Below are 21,047 nucleotides of genomic sequence, written 5' to 3' on the forward strand. Positions count from 1 at the left end.
TAGGCTGTCTACAGGTCCTGAAACATTAGTAAAAGAAACGAGATGATCTTTGTGTGTGAGTGTGTGCATATGAGTGTGTGTGTGTGTGTGTGCGTGCGAGTCTCTCGCGCTTTGGGTGTAACAGGCCAGCTGTATGGCTGGCAAACCTGTCCCTCAGTCCCTGAGCCAATCGCAGGCTGCCTTATATAAAAATGAATGTTTTCAGTCTCTCCGGGTTGCATGTACTGTATGTGGAGCAGTGTACAGTGAAAACCGAGGCTCTGCTGAGTGCTCTGCTCTTCACTTTCACATAGAGAAACACTGACTGGCCACTCAAACACACACACACACACACACACACACCCCGAGACACTCAGAGAGGTAAGTGCACGCAACCCCCTTCGCAAGCCAGGCAGGAGAGGTGCCCTCTCCACACACACTTTCCTTCCTATTACTCACTTAACAGCACTGGGGCAGCCCCCAAGGACTCCTCCAGCAGCAGCAGCAGCCGGTAGGGTGGACTTGGAGGAAGGCAGAGACCTTTCCAGGTCCTGGGCTGCTGCTGCTGCCACGATTTCCACTCACTTTTCCTCCCTCTTTTCACCCCAGCCTTCATTTCAAACTTTGGGTGGGGAAGGGGTTTGTTTCTGTCGCCTCCTTTCCTGGTTAAAAGGCCGGGCGTGGAGGGGCGGGCGGGGGGAGGTGAATTGCAATGCAATGCCTAAGAAAAAAAAAATACTCCCGGGGTAGGCCAGCCAGTGCCAGGCTGCGTTTGAACCAGTCCCTCTCCCCACAGAGAGGCAAGAGCAGCAGCAGCAGCAGCAACAACGGAGTGAGCGAGGGGTGGGGGAAAGAGGCTGAAATAGCGAGGAGGGATAACAACAACACACCGGCCACACCGGCTGTGCGGTGGTGGGGGGGCTTGACAGGGAAATCGCGGCAGCCAGAAACGAAACTTCATCCCAGGGGCCGGGGGGGGGGGGGGGGAAAGTGCGTTGATTTATTTTCGGGGCCAGGTTTCTCTGTGGTTTTGTGTCACTTAGAGAAGAGAGCGAGAGGGGGAGAGAAGCCGACAACAAGCAGGCTCGGTTGTTCGCTCTGAGAGTTGGGAAGCTCTATTTTCCGGTAGAGCCATCCGTGCGATGCACTCCTCTCCTCCCCCCCCCCATGTTGTAATTTGCTAGAGAAAAAGTGGGGCTAGTGCAAGCCGGGGAGGAAGAAAGAATAAAGGGGGGCGGGGGAGGGACGGAGGAGGAGAGAGGCTGTGTCAGGATTTTGCATGAATGTGGGATTATGTTGTGTCAATAAGTTTAAGGTGGAGAGAGAGAGAGGCTGGGGGGGGGAAGGAAGGCCTTGGCTGTTTAAAGTCCTATTTCTGAAGGTAAGTTGTGACATTGGATGGTCGCGATGACAGAAAACTTGGAGATAATTTGCCCAGGGAGGGGGTTGGTGCCTTTAGTGGGGGTTACTCAGTCATCAGAAGCCAGATTGGTGTTAAACTGTTATTTGCTGCTGCGATATCGGGTCGCTGGTAAATTACCGAAATCAGACTCTCTCTTCCCCCCCCCCCCCTCCTCGTTTCTCTCTCTTCTTCCTCTCTGTGTGTTATTTGCAATGTATGAAACTTGCATGGCTGGGAGGAGAGAACCGAGCCAGTGTAGGTTTGCAATGGGGGAGGAAGGGAGGGAATAGCATTGATCCTGGGATCTGTAAAACAGCAGGTTTGTGTTTAGAAATATCTTTTTACAGCCCGCTGCCGCTGAACGAGGAAGGTAAAATGAAACGATGCAAAAAGACAACATGTACGACAGAGCGAGTGAGAGGCACAGACAAGCTATTTTTTGCTTTCCTTTTCTGTAGAAAGGGGAAAGAAAATGCCTGGGTCTCTCCCACTCCCTGTGAGCAATGGCTTGCTGCTTTTATTTTAACTGTGTGAGGGGCAAATTAGCGACTTCTCACGAGAGGATCTTGTTTAAAAGTTTTTAAGAGGTGAGAGTGTATGTGTTGGAGAAAGGGTGGGGGGAGCCTTGTGGAAGGTGGTGGCGAGAAACCAGCCAGGCTGCTGAGGATGGTCACTTGGCCTGGGGCTTTGAAACCATTGCCTGTCCTACTAATGACACGTTCAAGTCCCAGATCTAGGCGCAGCAGGGGGTGGGGGCAGCTTGCCACCCCCCTCAGCCCACTCCCCGATATTAACACGCTGTGGAGATGGAGCGGGGACAGGAGTCTAGGTCTCCATGTGGCTCTTTGCAGCAGCAGCAGCAGCAGCAGCACCTCCTCCCCGGTGGCAGCAGCGGGATCATCGCCCGGGCCCGCGGGGAGGAGGAGGGGAGCAGTAGCAGGGAGGTGTTTTTTGCCAGTCTGATTCACCAAATCTCGTTGGGGAGGGAAAGCTGGAGGGCTGGGGGGAGCTGCCCCGTGGTCCCCCCCATTCTCTCCCTGCCTCCCCGTCCTCCCTCCCCTCCTGAAAGGTGTTGTGCAGACTTTTCCCCCTGGGAGGGTGAGATTTGTGCATTACATTATTGCTCCTCTCCTCCCCCCCCAAAGCAAGATGGACTCTCTTCTCTCTCTCTCTTTCTCTCCCCCCTCTCCCTGTGTCTTGTCAGCCTTTAAGATCGACATTTTGTAACTAAGATGCAAACTTGATGGTGACCAGGAGGAAAAGGGGAAAGCCGTGGGTCAGTCTAGCCTCTCTCCATATTTAATACCTTTCCTTTCACCCCACCCCAGAGCCCGGATTCTGGTGGCTGTATACTTTGCACAGGGGGTGGGTGGCGGTGGTGGCTTGCAAATGCATTTCCCCATGCACTGTCTGGATTCAGGTCTCTAATCTCCGTGTGGATTGCGATGGTGGAAGGGCTTGTTTGGCGATTTCAGGACTCTCTAGATCTGGAAAAGGGGAATGGGCATTACCTGAAACAGTGCTACAACGTTGCAGCCGCCTCTCTCTCTCCCTGTGTACATCTCGTACCTGAAATCTGGGCTTGATGATTTCCTATATTATTATTACGTCGCTGAATTTATCCACGCTGGGGATTGAGCGAAAGCACTTGTGTAAATCGTTGGGCTTTATTGTGGTTTATTTTTGTGACCAACTTTCTGCCTTTTATTTTGATACGTCGCACATTTCATGGTGTGAGAGAGAAAATAACCCACCCCGCTGATGCACACTCAGATGATTTGTTCCACTTGCCCAGTCCCAATGCCCTTTAAAGACATGGTGCATCTTTTGTTTGCTGTTTAAGGCTTCCTGCGACTGTCAACCTGCTTCCCGTTTTAAGGAGAACTTGTACGAGGGGGAGGGGTGTGTGAGGAGGAAGCAAGTTTCAAGTTTTGGGAATTTCTCCTCTTGTTGGCGTTGTGGTGAGTTGCAATATTGTAAAATCATGGTGTACTGATGATGTGCCTGTATTTGATACTTTATAGGTCACTATCACATGACAAAGGCTTTGAGACAGCTTCATCTTCCTCTGTCTGTAATTTCCATTTGCCTTCCTGGGTAAGTATGTAAACTGTACAGGGGGGAAATAGTGTAATTGTTGTTCATGAGATCCAGGGTATCTCCTTGTTCCTTTTCATTGAGAAGATGCTTGTTCAGGTTTTAGCACCTCAGAAAACATAGCTTCTTTTGGGTGCTCACAGGAACTGTCAGATTACAAAGTTTGTGTGTTAGGAATGCAAGGGGATGGGTATTATGAACATGACAATTAGAAGGCCCTCAGTATTGGGAGCTTATTAGCTCATTTATGAAAGAAAAGCCCTGGGCTTTCAAAGAATAGTTGAATTATGGCAAAAGTTTTAAAACAACAATTGGCATATGAAAAGTGAGTTAAAAAGTTATTAACCACATACAGCCTGTAAATTTGAGGCTGGCCGTAGGGATGGGAAAATATGAAGAGGCATATGTTTAAGAAATCTAAGAGTTGTCTTCTAGGAGTTGGGGGACAGTTGTAATACTAGGGTGACAGGCATTAACTTGGTTTTAACATACAAATCCCACTGTCCTGGTAATTCTTGCGCTTTCTGTATCTCTTACCATTTCTCTTCCTGGGATTGATTAACACAGGTAGCTACTGAATTTGAAAGACAAATTTTATTGATTAAATTGCTAACATTTCCAAAGTACTTTTAGCAACCAGAGCATTTTTGTTCATTTTCTTTGGAAGAGTTTGACGCTATTGAACAAACATAATGTACTCGTTTCAAATAGAGGTTTGAACCTGTGGGGCCAAATGAAGAGCTGGTATAAGTGGGTGTAACTCAAATAGCGTCGGTGCAGTTGAACCTACTGACAGTGGTCTGAATTTGGCCCTGATGATGGAAAAACATAGCAACATTGCAAATATTGAGTATCTATCATTAAAAAACCCCAACACACACGTTTAGGTGGCGAGTTTAGTTCTCGTAAAAGCTCATTAATAACACAGTCTTGATCTTCAGCAGCCCCTGTATGGCAAACATGAGGTATGGGATGATCCCAAATAGGCAAAGGAGGCTGTTGGGAGTAGCTCTTGTGGGATCATTTGAAATGGCTGCAGCCACAATACTAACTAGTGGGATACTGGCAGTGGAGAGACTGTGCCCCATGACCTGTCAGATATTGGAGGGAGGTGGATTCTGTTTCTTTTCCCAGTTCCTGCAGAGATTAACACCCACATTCCAATAATTCAGCCTGTATGGGGAGTAGTGAGTGGGGTATATACATGCCATTCATCCTTTGACATAAACTATAATGTCGAAAGAAATTTAATACAAAATAAACTAATTACAATTTTATTACAAGACCAGTTGCACTAGAAAAATATAGTTCTCAAAAACTGCTAACCAGATTTTATAATCTTATTGATAAGACTCACATTATGTGCAGAATAATTGATTCATCAGTCTTTACAAAGTGAAATCGCATACAAAATTCAAAAGTTTACTGATAGGACCCAGACTGTTGCTCAAAGCTGAACACACACACACATATATAGACTTTTGAAAAATTTTCTGTTTACATGTAAAGTCAAATTAGAATTCTGTACACTACAAAGTGTTTTCTCTTTATTTGGTAAAATGGTGTAGGATTTTTGGGAAGAGCAGAACTTTGAGACCTTACATCATAACTGGCATTGTCCTAATACTGTCCTTGGTCCTTGCACTTAATATATAGCTTCCACACAATATGGAGATGTGTGGGTGCGTAGAATTCTGTTCCATAAATGATGGGCTGATCGTGTTCTCCATACAGCTCCACAAGAAGTGGACAGTTTAATTCTACTTATACTTACAGAACCAGTGTAAATGCAGCTCCAAATAGCATTGAAATGGTATTTACAAATTAGGAAGCAGAGAAATGGTAAAATATCTTATTGAAGAGGAGGGAGTAATGGAAACTTTAAGGAAGCACTGAATAAATTTTTGTTGAAATTGAAAAAGTAATATAAAAATGTATCTAGTTAATGGTAGAATGGAGATTTCCTCAAGGTTGGCTGTTACCAGATACTTTCATTTACTTTTGGGAATTCTTCTGTTTGATGAAAGTTAAGATTTTTTTTTTAATCACATGGTTTTAGGAGCTATAATCACTGTATAATTTGATTTTAAACAGAGTTTAGTAAACAATTTTTATACAAATCCCAATATAATGCATAGGGTCAGATTTTGATCTCAGTTACAAACTAATCTACAATAATCCTGATGAAGTCAGGTGTTGTGGGGGTGCAGGGGTGGGGAATTGTTTCCTCCAGGATCCATGTGCAGAAGGACCAATAATCTCAAACACTGGCACATAAGCTCAAACGTTGGGCATATCATCAACATACACGACTTGTCTGAATTACTGGAGCAAAATAGTAAATAAGGTTTCAGGTAAACACATAATTCAAAATAATGTAAAATCCTCTTTGGTGTTTTTGGTCAGCACAGAATGTTTTAGTGAGCAAATCTAAGACCTGTATCACAAACCTACTGCATGCCCATGGAAGTTACCTTCAGCAAAAGGCCTGTAGGAGAAACGGTGATGCAAATTCATTTATAGGTATCTTCCTGTCCAATGTGAGGAGGAAAGTCCTAATGTCTCCCAGTTGTTCTTTGAGTAATTAAAGATATTAAATGTCAGTTTTCTACATTTAATATCAGTGATAAAAATGTTAAGTATAAAAATGATTTTCTTTCATCCCAAAGGAACTCAAAGCACTTTACAAACTATGACCCCAACTCACAGATCACATAAGTAATTTTAAGCAAATGAGTAGTCCCATTAAAGTCACTCGTGGTTAAAATTATACCTGTGCCTAGGTGATCTGATGGATAGGGGGCCTAAATACTATACTTACAACAGCACTGAAACATCGCCAACACTGGAGTGGAAAGTGACAGTCATCTTGCGTACAACACACAGTGTAACAATGCGAGGATAGGAAATTTCGGCCAACAGCATTGGGGTAAACCTTTCTTTTACATAATGTGCAAAAGGAGGATGTATACACACAAAGTAGCTAAGTCCTCTGTTTTACTTTTTATGGTAGATCTATCTATGCAAAGTAATTAGATACATGTGTGTGTATAGGTTGTTTATGAATCCATTCACCCAGCACCTGTGAGGTGAAACATGGCATCTGTTTAACAGTGCACAGCCTCCATAATATGCAAGATTTCATGTATATTCAAAAGTGGTTTAGAGTGGAAGGATGGCATTATAGATTAGGCCCTGGAGTGGGACTCAGGAGATCTGCGTTCAATTTCTGCTTCTGCCACAAATTACCTGTGTGACCTAGGATAAATGGTTTAGTTCAGAAAGTTTCAAAAGTGGCCACTGGTTTTGCCTGACTTAATTTTTCAGTGTGCTGCCTTGGGCTGAGCAGGCAGAGTTCCAGTTGAAGTCAGTGGGAGCGACAAGTGTTCAGATTGAGTCACCCTGAACTGGAGACTGCTTTTGAAAATGGAGGCTTTTATCTCCCGCTGCTTCACTTTTCCATCTGTAAAATGGAGATTATTAATATTTCCATGTATCATAGGAGTGTTGTAACATTAAACTCATTCATATTTGTGGGATACTACAGTGATGTGAGCAACAGAAGTACCTGTAGATAAATCACATGGTGCACATGCTATACCACAGGTTTTCTTACTGATTATTATGTTTCATAATTACAAATAATATTACTCTAAATATATTTTGTTTCCTTGTTACTTAATAGACCACTTATCTTGATTTAAATACTTTAATTACATGTATTAAAATTACCTCTAGAAAGTAAATATGAAAAAATCAACTTTCTTTCATTTAGAGTATAATTTATTTAGTTTGTTTCTGTGGTGTCTTGTTCAAACCCATTTTATTTTTCAATTTTATATTAAAATGTTACTAGTTCAGACCCTCATTTGTAGGTCCACAATAACAACCAGTTCTCTGAGCTTAGCTGATGGTCTCAGTTCTGTTGCTAGTGGACATTTGTCAATTTCACTAAAAAAGAGTTATCACAGCTGACATCTTCCTTGATCGTTTCAGAAGAGCCCACTGAATGAGCATAAAGATTAAGCTAATTGTAGGAGTGAGCCGCCAAGTCACTGTTGAACCACATTGGTGAGGCAATGTGGAGAAGTTTACACTCACATTGCTGTTCTTGTTCTAAAAATAAATAATAATAATTAGTGATAGGTCCTGATTCAGAAAAGCACTCACATCTGTGCTTCCAGCAAAGTACTTGAACCACTCTGTAGTCATAAATCTCAGAGGTGGGCCAGCATTATTATCTCCATTTTGCAGATGGGAAAACCGAGGTGTAGAGAGATGGCTTGCGCAAGGTCACAAAACAGTGCAGCAGCAGACCCAGGAATAGAATCCAGATCTTATTCCCACTCTAGTGCCCTGTCCCCTGGAACATGCTGCCTCCAAAGCCCGGATTCAGGTAGTTGCTTAAGCAGGTGCACTGAGCATGTGAGATGTCCAATTGACTTCAGTGAGACTACTGATATGCTTCAAGTTAGACACTTTAGGTACCTTGCTGAATTGGGGATTTGAATTTATAGGACTCCAGCTGTGTCAGTTTGCTATTTTGCCAGTAATTCACTTAAAGTTACGAGTGCAAAAAAATAAAATAAATTTGCAACTAATATTCAGCTGTTAGTTTTTCATTATAGTCAGATTAATGGACAGGAGTGTCTAAATATCCAGCAATTTATTAACCTGAGGCTTTTGCCTTTTCCATTATGTGCATCAGTATTTAACCAACAGTGGATAATTTTTTACTTCCCAGCATCAAGTTTTAGAAATAAGATGTTGCCTTGCAGGCATGTGGTAGTAAAAGAAACAAAATGTACTAAAACTCACCATCCCCTACAATGAAATTATATTAATATTTATAATTTATCTAATTTAAATCAGCATTAAATTTAATATGAAACATATAACTTCCTGAAGCAACTACATTGGCTATATGACCATATTTTGGTAAATAAAGGTGATTTATCAATTTGAACTTTTACTTCTGAGCTCAGTAAACATATTTCAGCATATCAGATATTCAGATTTGCTGGTTACTATTTCTTGACTGAGGATATGTTAGCTTTGATTTAAAATAAAAGTTCTCTTTGAAGAGAGGAAAAATAAATGCACCTATTTGTAGACCTATTTGTAGTGTGCGCTCACAATGATAGCGGTGTTTTATTATTTTTAATATTTATAGGCTCAGTTACATAAGAGATTAATCAACAAAGACAAAAACATGCTTTTGACAGACTTTTCCAGCACTTCTACTTTCTTTTTCTCTAGCATAGATCTGCATAATGTAAGAGCGGGTCCATAAGATTTTTTTTTTTTTGTATAAATAGGAAACTTCAACAATTCAACATGTGAAAATATACTGGCTTTGGGTACCTCTGCCTGCAAGAAAGATTAATGCAATGAAAACTTAGCTTTCTTTCCCCTGCTAATGACTAACTGCATTTTGTAAGAGTAGATTCAGATTATTAGTTGCTTAGGAGACATAGAATTTTTTTATAAGGGCTAGTCTACACTTACCTGCCAGTTCGACGCGGAGAGTTCGACTTTTCGGAGTTCGAACTATCGCGTCTAATATAGACGCGATAGTTCGAACTCCGGAAGCGCTCCGTTCGACTCCGGTACTCCACCAATGCAAACGGCGGTGGCGGATTCGACCTTGGAGCCGCGGAGTTCGGTTCCGCGGCGTCTGGACGGGTGAGTACTTCGAACTAGGGTACTTCGAATTCAGCTACGCTATTCACGTAGCTGAATTTGCGTACCCTAGTTCGACCCCCGTTCTTAGTGTAGACCAGGCCTAAGAAGCAGCCTTTCCCCCTAGTATTTTGGTGGAAGAGATTTCATAAGTGATGTATTTCTACACAGGTGAAAAAAATCACTTTGAAAATATGAAGTAGCACTCCACTGGTCTGTAATGTCATTAAGGGCCTGTGACAATCAGGGGCCTCATTCAGCAAAATATATATTCATTGGGTTTCCATGAGATGGGATCTGTAGAGCTTAATTCAGATTCGAGAGACCAAAAATGTCTGTCTGTCTTTGCTATGGATCTTAACAAGTTGTTTGTCTCCCCCTTCCCTTGCTGGTTTGCAAGTGAATGGGAAGGTGCATCTCCCCCAGTGCCTGTTTTTCTGAAAGGTAATAAATATGACAGGCTGGGTCAGATTCTGCCTTTGTAAATCCAGAGTAATTCCAGTCACTATAATGGAGTTACTCTGTGTATGCACAGGTGTGACTGAAAGTTCCATGTCACCCAGTATGCCTGAAAGAATGCATGCTAAGGGATTCATCCTGCTTCCACCAAATCAGGGGCGGCTCTAGCAATTTGGCCGCCCCAAGCACGGCGGCACGCCGCGGGGGGCGCTCTGGTGGTCGCCGGTCCCGCGGCTCCGGTAGACCTCCTGCAGACGTGCCTGCGGAGGGCCCGCTGGTCCCGCGGGAGGTCCACCCGAGCCGCGGGACCAGCGGACCCTCCACAGGCATGCCTGCGGGAGGTCCACTGGAGCCGCCTGCCGCCCTCCCGGCGACAGGCAGAGCGTCCCCCCGGCATGCCGCCCCAAGCGCGCGCTTGGCACGCTGGGGTCTGGAGCCGGCCCTGCACCAAATTCAATGGAAGCAGGATCAGATGGTAGAGGGCCTGATCCTGCTCTTATTAATGTCAGTGACAGCAGAATCAAGGCCAGACGAGGGTACAAATGAAGAAGGCGCACACAAACTGCCAGTGTCCTGGTAGATTGGGACTGCTAAATACACCATGATGCTGTTGCATTGAGGTCTTTGAACCCAGGCCCTTTCAGTCTCTGCAACATAATATTTTCAACAAGCTCCACCAAGACCTTTCAGAATATGCTTTGGCATAGTCTCATTTGTTCTCCCATTTTATTTGTGTCTGTATGCCACTTTGTCAGGAGTTACCCACACTCTTAGGACCTCTTGAGGCTGGGTAATACACATGATAATAGTTAGGATTATGCCTCTTGCAGAGGAATAGTCAGTCGTCTTTCTCCAGCCTGTGTTCTTTTTGTGCCATTTTTGTGTGTATGGGATTTTTGTGGTGGTTAAAGCAATACATATGAGGATGTCATCACAAGAGATTTGCAGATGAACTTGGGGTAGAGGAGAAGCAGAGTGGCTAGATTTCCTTTCACTTACACCAGTTTAAATCTGGACTAACTCCACCAAAGTCAGTGGAGTTAAACTCATGTGAGATTCTGATCCAAAGTTTGACAGCAAAAGCCTCAGAAGGAAGTCTCCTCCAGTAGTGTTTTTTTGCCAGGTTGCTGAAACTATTGGGTTTAGCCAGGTTGGATTTGCTTTCCATAGATGGTCTTTGAGCCAACCAGGCAATGAAATATGAGACAGTGATTTTTCTTAGAGAGAGGATGATACATTGGGAAACTAAGGCATTTTTGACTAATTGTCACTGAAGAACAGACTAGGGCCCAATTCTGCATCTGGATCCATGCAATTTGATTCCTCACAGAGCCACAGTGACTTCAGTGGGGCTCTTGCGTCCAGGTGCAGGATCAGGTCCCTAAAGTTGTTAGAAGCTTCTAATTTTCCTCAGAGGAAGCAGCACATACCTTTGATTCACGTTATTATTCATTATCATTTATATTACAATAATGCCCAGAGGGCGCAATCTGGGTCATGGGCCCATTATGCTGGAAGCTGCACAAACACATAGTAAGAGACAATCCAAGTCCTGAAGAGCTGCCAAGCTAAGATGACAAGAAGTATAGGGAGGGGGAGAGAGAGAGTCAAAATATACAGACTTCCCCTAACTGAGAGGGTATTCTCCCATTTTATGTTTTCCAATCTATTTGTTGATGAAGTATATGGTGCACACATTATGATTTGTTGCAGTAAAACATACCACCCTAATTTGACCTTGGTCCTAACAAGAAGGATCTTCTCTGGGCCAAGCTTTCATTTATGCCCTGTTTAAACTACACTACCAGTAATGCTTTCCTAACAGAGTGTCGGTTTAGGAAAACCATTGTGCTTCTCAAATTTGATGTTTGGGTTTCAATACTCATTAAGAAATCTTTAATAAACCTTCCATGTAGATTTTGAATGCTTGTTATTAAGGGAGCATGCCACTACCATGGTAGTTCAGAGCAAGATCAGCTTTGAAAATCTGACCCCCTGGATGGCTAAGTAAGGGGATCTTTTGGTAAATCCAGACTAGAACTGTGTATTGGGGAAGAAGTATTATCACACCCACCTTTCTGAAGTGTCCAACTTTAGCATTTCTTTCTCTTTATAAATGGTTTCTTCATGCCCAAATTTCCAGTTGAATATGCCATGTGGAAAATGACATGCATGGCTCAAATCATGCCAGTCAGTGGCCATTCCATGTGCCATACTTGCAAGATCAGAGCATAACTTTAATTTGAAATGGTCTGTAAAATAGATTTAAAAAAAAAGTAGAACTTCTTTATTTAGTTTGTATGGAATATTATTTCTGTACATCATATTAAATATCAGCCATACACACTATTCTTAATATATTTTGAAATAAGTATGCAAAATTGAAGCATGATCAAATACTGATTATGAGGCTGGTGTACAAATTAATAAGCAAATTAAAATAGCATAATTAATTTCCAGCTTCATTAGAAGAAACAGAGACATGCACTGGGGGAGGGGGAGAAAGGGAAGGAATTCAATGTTTGCAGAATGAAAAGTGCCAAAATTTATAGTGAAGTAGGTTACGCAAGTAGCTACTGAAAATGTAGTATTCTGGTCCTATTGGTAAGAACTTTCTTAATGCATAAATAGCAACCAGAAGTTCCAAAAATCATGAGATCAAGGAGGTTAGATTAAATAGAGAAAACTAGTTTTTCAACTGGAACAAGCAGAGGTAACTTTACATTTTGTTTGTTGATATACAGAAGATTAACAAGAGAAGGCAAAATATGAAGGGCTAAATGCTGCCCTTGGAAGTATGTGTGGAACTCTCATTGACTAGAAAGAGAATTGCATGTGTGCATTTGGGGGTGAAATCTAGCATTAAGTGTTTGAATGCAAATTTGGTAATACAGTCATATTTGCTTTAAAGCCGTAGTTTGTGCTTGTTGCCAAATTACAATACTGCTTTATTTCTAATTTAGTAATTCAGTATACAAAGTAGTCCATGGTGTTTCACTGCACTCGATACTGTGACAAAGCAACTGCAGGGTATGTGTAATGAGTTGTACAGTCAAAAGGCACACTGTACGGCAAGGCTAAGATTTTCAGAACTGCCGCAGAGATTTGGACACTCCATTTCCATTGAAATTAATTAGAATTGAGCATCCAAAGCCCTTTGGCTGTGATTTTAAAAGCTGCCAAACTGTTTAACTCTTAGAAATGATTACTTTAAGGTGCCCAGATAGCAAGTTTGAAAAATCGGGACAGAGTGTGGGGGGATAATCGGCACCTTTATAAGAAAAAGCCCCGAATATCAGAACTGTCCCTATAAAATTGGGACATCTTGTCACCCTAGACTAGTTTGACTGTTCACAAGAAGTCCTGTCACCCTATCAAAAGCAAACTTTGCAGGATTATCTGATATTGGTCAGTTATAGAAGACCCATCAGTGGGAAAGCCACTGATCATGTTGAGTAGAAACCTTAATGTAAATTGTCAAGCCTTCCATCTCCATGTACTGTGTGTCATTTGGGCCAGACTGAATCAGAAGTACTGTGAAAGAAAGAGGCAGCTCAGAAGGCCTAATCAGACATTCCACTGCTTGTGAGAATGGATTTCACCTAATGAATTGTGATTAGAACCAGTTGTAGCCAATAGCCAAGTGGCTAGTTTATATGGGCAAAAATCCCCTCCCTGGTGGATCTGTAGAGTAACAGTTTGCTATGGCTCTCCCTTTAGTGTGGTCAGACAGGGAGAAAACAAAACGAAGCTGTCAGCAGGCAAAGTGTCATCAGGGTCAGACACACCCTGTCCCACTGCTAGGTGGAGATAGGTGATGTGCACATCACCTATCTGTCCACCCCCCCATTAAGGACTGCAAAGTTCCACATTTGGATTGTAGGCTCAGAAATGTACAGCTCACACAATTACACAAAATATTCACATTTTAGATGCTTTTTTTTGACGGAGTGGTTATCCATTTATAGGTCTATCCTAACCCTTCCCTCAAAACTTGGGTTTTGTGATCTTGTCACTCGATTATGTTTTTCCATATTTTATCCTAATCAGTGAAGTTGGTATTCAGTCTTAACAGTTACGGTGACTCTTATATAACCAAATATTCATAGATGAGGTTAGACACATACATAGAAATTAAGAGAAAATTTGAAACAAAGGTTAAAATGCTATTGTAAATTGTGAGTATTTGGAACAGTATATTAAAAAAAAAAATCTTTCTGAAAAAAGTATAAACCCGAGTCATTTTTAAAAAACAGATGGGAGAATTACTGAATATTATCTACTCTTTTTCCTACGAGAACAGGCCTAAATAACAGGAATCAATCACAATGAAGCAGTCACCATTCTCATTTTAATATACATTTGGAACTAGTGCAATCATGTCCAGGGTCTGGGGAAAGCCAGATATTTGGGTAGCTTATTATTTATTATTGAAACTGCAAATTACTGAGACACTCTATGAAATCCCCTTTAAAAAAATAGCACTTATTTAACATGAGTGTTTTGAACAGAATGTTTTACTGATGTGGCTGATTTTTATAGTTACCACAGCTTCATATGGTTGAACCATCCTTTTCCTAACTGGTGTGGGTCTTAAAAAAACAAAACAAAACCCATGTAAAATATTTTGGATATTTTCCACAGGAGCTCCAACAGTGTGATTCGTGCCTAAGTGTTTGAACCACAATTTTCCATAGTGATTTTTGGGTGCCCAAGATGAAACACCCTAAAGGGGCCTGATATTCATAAAGTGTTTAGCACCATTCTCTGAAAAATCAGACCCCTGTAAGGTCTTAAATGCTGGACCCCTGAAATTGAGCCACTCAAATTCACTCTTCATATTTGACAATATGAACTATGACGCTCTTTTAAAATGGTCTCATAATCTTTGGGCCTAACTCAGACCTGGTGTAAACTGGTGCAACTCTATCAGCTCTTACAGCAACTGCAAACAGAATTCAGCCTTTTGTTTATAACGAAAGCACTAGCTAAGCCCGCTAGGAGTAGTGCATGTTAAAAATATTGCTCTGACTACATTGATAGCGTGTGGTTGGAGGAACTATATCCATTTTTATATCTCAATGGCTACAAATTAAACTTGCTGACTGTTTCCCTTCCCTTTGATCTATCTGATTATTTTCCCAACTTGATGAAAATATCCCACCAACATTTCTCTTAATATATCCTTATGTTTGGGCACTTACAGAAAATCTTAGCCCCATTATCAAATGACATAATCCCATAACACAAGAAATATACCACAGTCAGTCTGATCATGCTCCCACTGAAGCCAGTGAAAAATTTTGCCATTGACTTGGTGGATATAGATGTAGGTTCATAAGGAGTACCTTCATGAATCTTTCCTACATCAAGAACATTTCTTAGGGTTCAGCTACACTTAAAAAGTTTTACTGTGGTTGTGGGGCTTGTTAGTTATACCAGTAAAAGCCCTAATGTGGATACAGTGATAACGGGGTAAAGGTCCCTAACATCCATATAGTTTATTCAGCTTCCCAAACCAGAATAAACTATACCAGTTTAAGCACTTTTATATGGGTGTAATGGTGTCTGCACTAATGGGTTTTTTAACACTTGAATTATACTGGTATAATTTATATGTAAGTTCACATAAAGCCAGATTGATTAGTTAAAGATAAGACTAAATTAGTGCACTTTTCTAAGCTAAAGGAAGGGTGGAGGGAGTGAAGAATGGTTCAGCGGATAAGGTTTTTAGGACCTATCCTGCAGACTGAGTAGCCCTTACAAAGTTTTGTGCACTCTTATCACCAGCCTACTGTTTGGTATAAAAGACCTGGACACTCATCGGGGTTCTTTCACTGATTTGCTTTGTGGCATTGGACAAGTCAATTTGGGCTAGATTCACAAAGGGGCTTAGATGCCCAACTGCCTCTTTTGGTACCTCAATCCAACATTTAGGTACTACTGACATTCTCAAAACCGCTGCTAAGCTGCTGCCTAACTCAGTAGGCACCAAAGTTTCCCCTGGTAGATGTGCAAAGATAGCTAAGTGCTGTTGCAGCTCTACAGCTAATGAGCAGCTCAGAGCCTTAGCTCATGGCTAAGTGCTGGTGAGATTCTCAGGCTTGGCATTCTTCTGCTTATCTTGCCTATGGGGCCCAATCTGGTAAGCATGCTCAATCCATGTGAAGCTAGCCCTTCCTCTTTCTCAGGCCAGGCCTATACTACGCACTTACTTTGGTATAAGTGTGTCGCTCAGGGGTGTGAAAAATCCACACCCCGAGCAACGTAGTTTTACTGACCCTTACACACACACACACACACACGTGTAGACAGCGCTATGTCGCCGGAAGAGTTCTCCCACCGACATAGCTACCGCCTCTCACAGAGATGGAGTTATTAAGCCAATGGGAGTCCTGTCGTCTATAGAGCAGTGTCCCCCAAACTTTGGGGCTTATTCCCCTAGGGGGCGCAGAGGAACATTGTGGGGGGGGGGCGTGTGGTAGGGAGGGAACATCACGTTTCCAACCACGCTCTGCTCCCAGACCAGCTCTGCTCCTCTCTCAACCCCATTCAGCCTCCAGGCCGACCTCTGCCTTCACTCCCTCTCTGTCCCCAATCCCAGCTCCACTCCGCCCCTAGCTTCGCCTTCAGCTGACTTCGTAAAGCATTTTGCAACCTTTGGATGGAAAGCTCTGTGCTGTAGAGCTGGTCAAAAAGTTTGAGAGTTTGAAATTGACTCCCATCTCCCCTTCTTCCCCCCCCCCCCAAAAAGCTTTTTTTCCATTTTTTAACCCTCTGTTTCATGTAGTGAAAATACTTAGTATTAACATTACTACTGCCAGTTGCTGTTTGGCATACACAGCGCATGAGCCTATTCAGTTTTTGTTTAATATGCTTGCAGATCACCTGTAAGATCTGGAAAAGACATTCTTCTCAGTTTCCTCAAAAGCTTAAATTTGGCTAGATTAATTTGTGGCTTTCTGTCCTGCCATAGACAGGAAATGAATCTCTCTCTAACACAACGTGATATTAAATATACAACTAAATACATGTACACTGGGAAAGGCTTTCAGATTATACAAACCAAAGCAGTGGAGGTCATATTTTGTCAAACAGGGAAAATTTATTATAAAGTAATAATACTTAGCACTTTTATTGTGAACTTTACAGATATTAATTATCTAATCCTTACAACATCCCCATGTGACAGTTATTCTCATCTCCATTTGGTAGATGGAGAAATACACACAAGGATGTTAAGGTGAAGCCACCTAGTAACTAGCAAAGCCAGACAGTACTCCTAAAGTTCCTAACTTCTAGCCCTATGTTAAGTCCACTAAACAATGTTGCCTCATTGGAGCCATAAGTACTGTATATGCAAACTCCTCATGTCTGGAAAGAACTATCCCCCCAGCTAGCTAACTAACTAAAGATAGAGATAGATATATCTATCTATCTATCTATCTATATACACACACAGAAGTTAGTGTCAGCAGTGACATTTCTCAAGAGACCATATCATTTCAGATTTCAGTATTATTAGCGATGTGTATGCAGGGTCAGGCTAAATCTTTTAGTGTCTTGGATCAATATTGTGAAGTGTTGTATTTTCAAGATCTCGTGATGCATGATAAAAACATTTGTGTTCTGCATCACATCCTTTAGTGCATAGCGCCTGGTTCTGTTGATCCAGGGTTACACCTTTAATCCTCTGCAGTACATATATTGCCATGCACTTTTCATAAATACATAAAAAGTCTCTAAGACAGGCAGTGAGTTCTGCTACTCTCAAGATCGGCATTACTGGTTTGGAAACAAAGACTGTCTCTTTGGCATGTTAGGGTTTTGTGAAGGACTTGATAATAAAAGTCCCAAAATGTACTTTTTCAGCTTTCCGAAGTTCAACAGTTTAATAACAGGCAAAACAAATGACTGTCTACATAAAGCAAATCGGCCTGAAAAGCCTTTGCTCTCACTCACTCTTTTCAGTGGCTTGCACTGTTTTCAGCTCTAGGTTTTTATGCTGACCCAGAACTCCAAAAACATCCTGCCTCTTAATAGATACCTCATCTGAGCACGCTTGAACTCCAGTTCACAGAAAATTCTTAACACCAAACACTCACCCCCAAGTGTTATAACCAGCACTGTAGTTGAGATCGTAAAACAGTTTCCATTAAACTCATTCAGAACTTTCCAAAACTTACAACTTCTGGGAATCCTGTAATACACTTTAAAAACCAAACATAGGTACCGGAAAAAACAGTTGAAGTCTGGAACTTGGCATGAGGACTAATGCTTCAGCTTGGCTTGAAAAAAAGAATTGGTTTTATTTAACAAAAATAAGAGTTATTGAAAATGGCGCCTTGATCGTGCATAGTAGACTTAGGTCTTTAAGCCTACAGTTGCACACTGTGGGCCTGATCCTGCAACTGCATCGACATGTGCAGGCTCCTAAACCCGTGCAGTTGCAGGAGCAAGGCCTTATACGTGAGTGCAGCTAATTAAGGACCTGCTGCGACACTCAGATATGTTCACACAGACTCCTGTGCACATGCAGAGTTCTCTTGAAGCTAGTGGAGCTCTGCATAGGTGCTGCAGTCTACCAGAGCAGATTTGATTGTGGGTAGGGGTCTATGCTCAGAGAACATGGAGGTTTGTCTAGCAAAGCTGATGGAATTTGTAAACTACACAAGCTGAATCTACTGTGAGTCAAGGAGCTTGTAAATTCTACACGCGGAGTCACTCTAGGTGGTTTTTTTGTTTGTTTTGTTTTCATTTTTTTAAGAGATGACGGGTAACTGAATGGGAAAAAAATTACAAAGTTAAGGATACACAGCATCATAAGGAGTCAGAAAAAGCTAAAGTTATAGTTACAACAGCACTGTTAACTTGACTAGGTGGTATATATGTAGTTTTTTGCTATTCTTTTTTCTGATTAAATGTATTGCTTAATAAATGATTTTATACCACTCCTTGAAAAGACAAAATCCACCCGTCCACAGGGAGCAAGAGCCTTTTCTGGTTGCTTGTCATCAACTTCAGCAGAATCTAAGCTTTCATTTAAAAAAAATTCTTGCCCCTGTGGTTGAGGAGAATAACCTTCCAGATGTCAACCAAGAGTAAAGCAAAACCATAATGTCTGCCTGAGTCTGCAGATGGGGCCAGAACTTCTCCTTCTGTTCTGCTTAGAGATTTTTCCAATCTGTATAGGGTGGCCAGATGTCCCAATTTTATAGGGACAGTCCCGATTTTTGGGTCTTTTTCTTATATAGGCTCCTATCACCCCCTACCTCCTGTCCCGATTTTTCACTCTTGCTGTCTGGTCACCCTAAATCTGTAGCAGAGTGAAAAATTATTCTGGTCATCCAATTACACTGCTGTTGGATGTCCTGTGGATAGCAGTGAAACTGAAAAGAATCAGATCCTTTTCAGTCTGCCGCTGTTTGGGAAAGCTGTCATCGGCAACACAGGCAGTCACCGGATTTATTCCCTGGGAGGAGGACTCGCAAATGAAGTCTCGGAGAGAATAAGGTAGAGGAGAGAAGAGCCAATCCATCTTTGCAGCAACCAGGAAGCTCCTGAAGCAGCTGGGATCTTACACTTTTTTCTGAAGTACCTGGTGCAGGCCACTATCGGAGACAAAATGCTGGGGGGCTGGTTCAGTCCAGTGTTCCTAGCCAATGCTGCTTCTCCCTTTCAGCTACCATGGGGTTAGATTTGTCACCTAACACCTGCAGGCAAATATTTTTTTAAATAGAGCTCCCTACTAGAGTGAGGGATAGATAGCACCCTGGTAGGAATCCCAGTACCTATCACTTTCCCAGCACCTGGAGCAAGGGAAGGAACTTGTCCCAAGACATTGCTTGCTTCCCCTGTCTTTCCTATTGGTCTTTGACTGCTAGGCTTAGTTCCTGGCTGTTGGATTGGGCCTTTTAAAATATAAGGGGTAAAGGGATAAAGGGATGTGATGGCTAGCTAGAGAGAAAGCAGCTTGCACAGTGGTCAGGGAAGTATATGACCCCTAAAAGTTCTCCCTATTATAGGAAAGAGAAAATGGTGTACGAAAATGAATGCTGGTAGAGAATCATTGCCTGATCATAGGTGTATAATGCCACTTTGTTCCACTCCATTGACCAAGATCTCATGGTTGCTTCAGTCTGCTCTAACAGAAGTTGAAAAACAGAAGGTTTAAAAAAATACCCTGAATATGAATGAAAGAGGCCACCCCTGCCATGTTTCTCTCTGGGAAAAGGCCTGAGGATCTGTAATTGTTGCTTTTGAATGTATTTATTAAACCCTGAACCAGCTACTAACATAAAGCCTTTACTAAAGAAGATTTGCTGAAGTCTCCATGAACAGGTGTGCTTACCTGGGCCTATCAAAAGCCTTCTCTGCACCTAAAGAGAGTCCAGAGGAGTTAAGTTAAGAGAGGCTCTGCTTCATCTCAAATGTATACCAGTGTAACTTCCCTGAACTCAGTGGTAAACACTTCCTTATTTACCTTGGTGTGAGAGGAGAATTGGTTCCTAAGTTTTCTCACATTGCTATACCTCTGCCTTTCTCACAGATCATTTGGTTCTGGCAAGCCTTAAAAGAGGCCAGTATCATTTAGGTTGTTGATGAGGGTTATGGGCATCCATACCCCACTTTCCTCTATTCACTTTTCTTCCTGAGGATTGGAGTGGCAGAGGTTTTATTTAAATATAAGCAGGGACCTAGCAACCAGCGATTCAAAGAAAACCTTCCCTCTGGTTCTCCACTGCTTGTACCTTGTGTGGTCATTGGTGCCTGTGCTAAGTGGGTGTGGAAGGCTATCATTCTAATTGGGTACTGTTAACTTTAGGCCCACTTACCACAAGTGTCAGTGATTGCACTGGGTGTTGGTTAGAATCTGAAACAAAAGGATCAATTTCCAATTTACCTCATCTAAGACCTCCTCAACCTTCGTAGAACACATACATGGGTTGTCTGTCCAGGATGGCAGCCATAGGCAGGGGAGAGGGGATATAAGTAGAAAGTCAGCCAGGCCTACAAAAGGTTCATAGGAAGTCAGCTCTGCAATCAGGTGGCTAGAAGAACACAACTTTTGAAATAACATCACAAACATCATCATCACAATTTGATGTCAGTAGGGCTGCTCACACTACTCAGAGTTAAGCACATACACAAATTGTTGCAGGACTGAGGCTTAATGTGCCATTGGATTCCATAAATATTTCTGATTGCCAAGGACAATAATCATCTGCAGGGATTTCCCACCTAAATCTATGGAATTTCTGTGTGGGATTTATATCAAATATGTGGAATTTATTTTAGGGGTGGTGACTGCAGTGCTTGACCTGAGTGCATTTTTTTATTAATTTTAGACTTTTCTACAACATTAAGTGCCTATCCAGAGCTCAGTGTTCTTGACTAATATTAAAAACAATCCATATGAACAATAAAT

General features: G+C 42.1%; 1 protein-coding gene across 1 annotated transcript in view; it reads left to right on the plus strand.

Annotated features, from left to right (window-relative positions):
- The first annotated feature begins 242 nt into the window (after nucleotides 1-242).
- BBX (BBX high mobility group box domain containing) overlaps nucleotides 243-21,047 on the plus strand; it is a 238,729-nt gene continuing 217,924 nt past the window's right edge. Inside the window, exons 1-2 of the transcript XR_006576205.1 lie at nucleotides 243-360; nucleotides 3,406-3,478. The gene's annotated coding sequence lies outside the window, so the exon portion shown is untranslated. The remainder of the gene's footprint in view (nucleotides 361-3,405; nucleotides 3,479-21,047) is intronic.

The sequence above is a fragment of the Mauremys mutica genome, chromosome 1, assembly GCF_020497125.1.
Source record: "Mauremys mutica isolate MM-2020 ecotype Southern chromosome 1, ASM2049712v1, whole genome shotgun sequence".
In the NCBI taxonomy this organism is placed as follows: Eukaryota; Metazoa; Chordata; order Testudines; family Geoemydidae; genus Mauremys; species Mauremys mutica.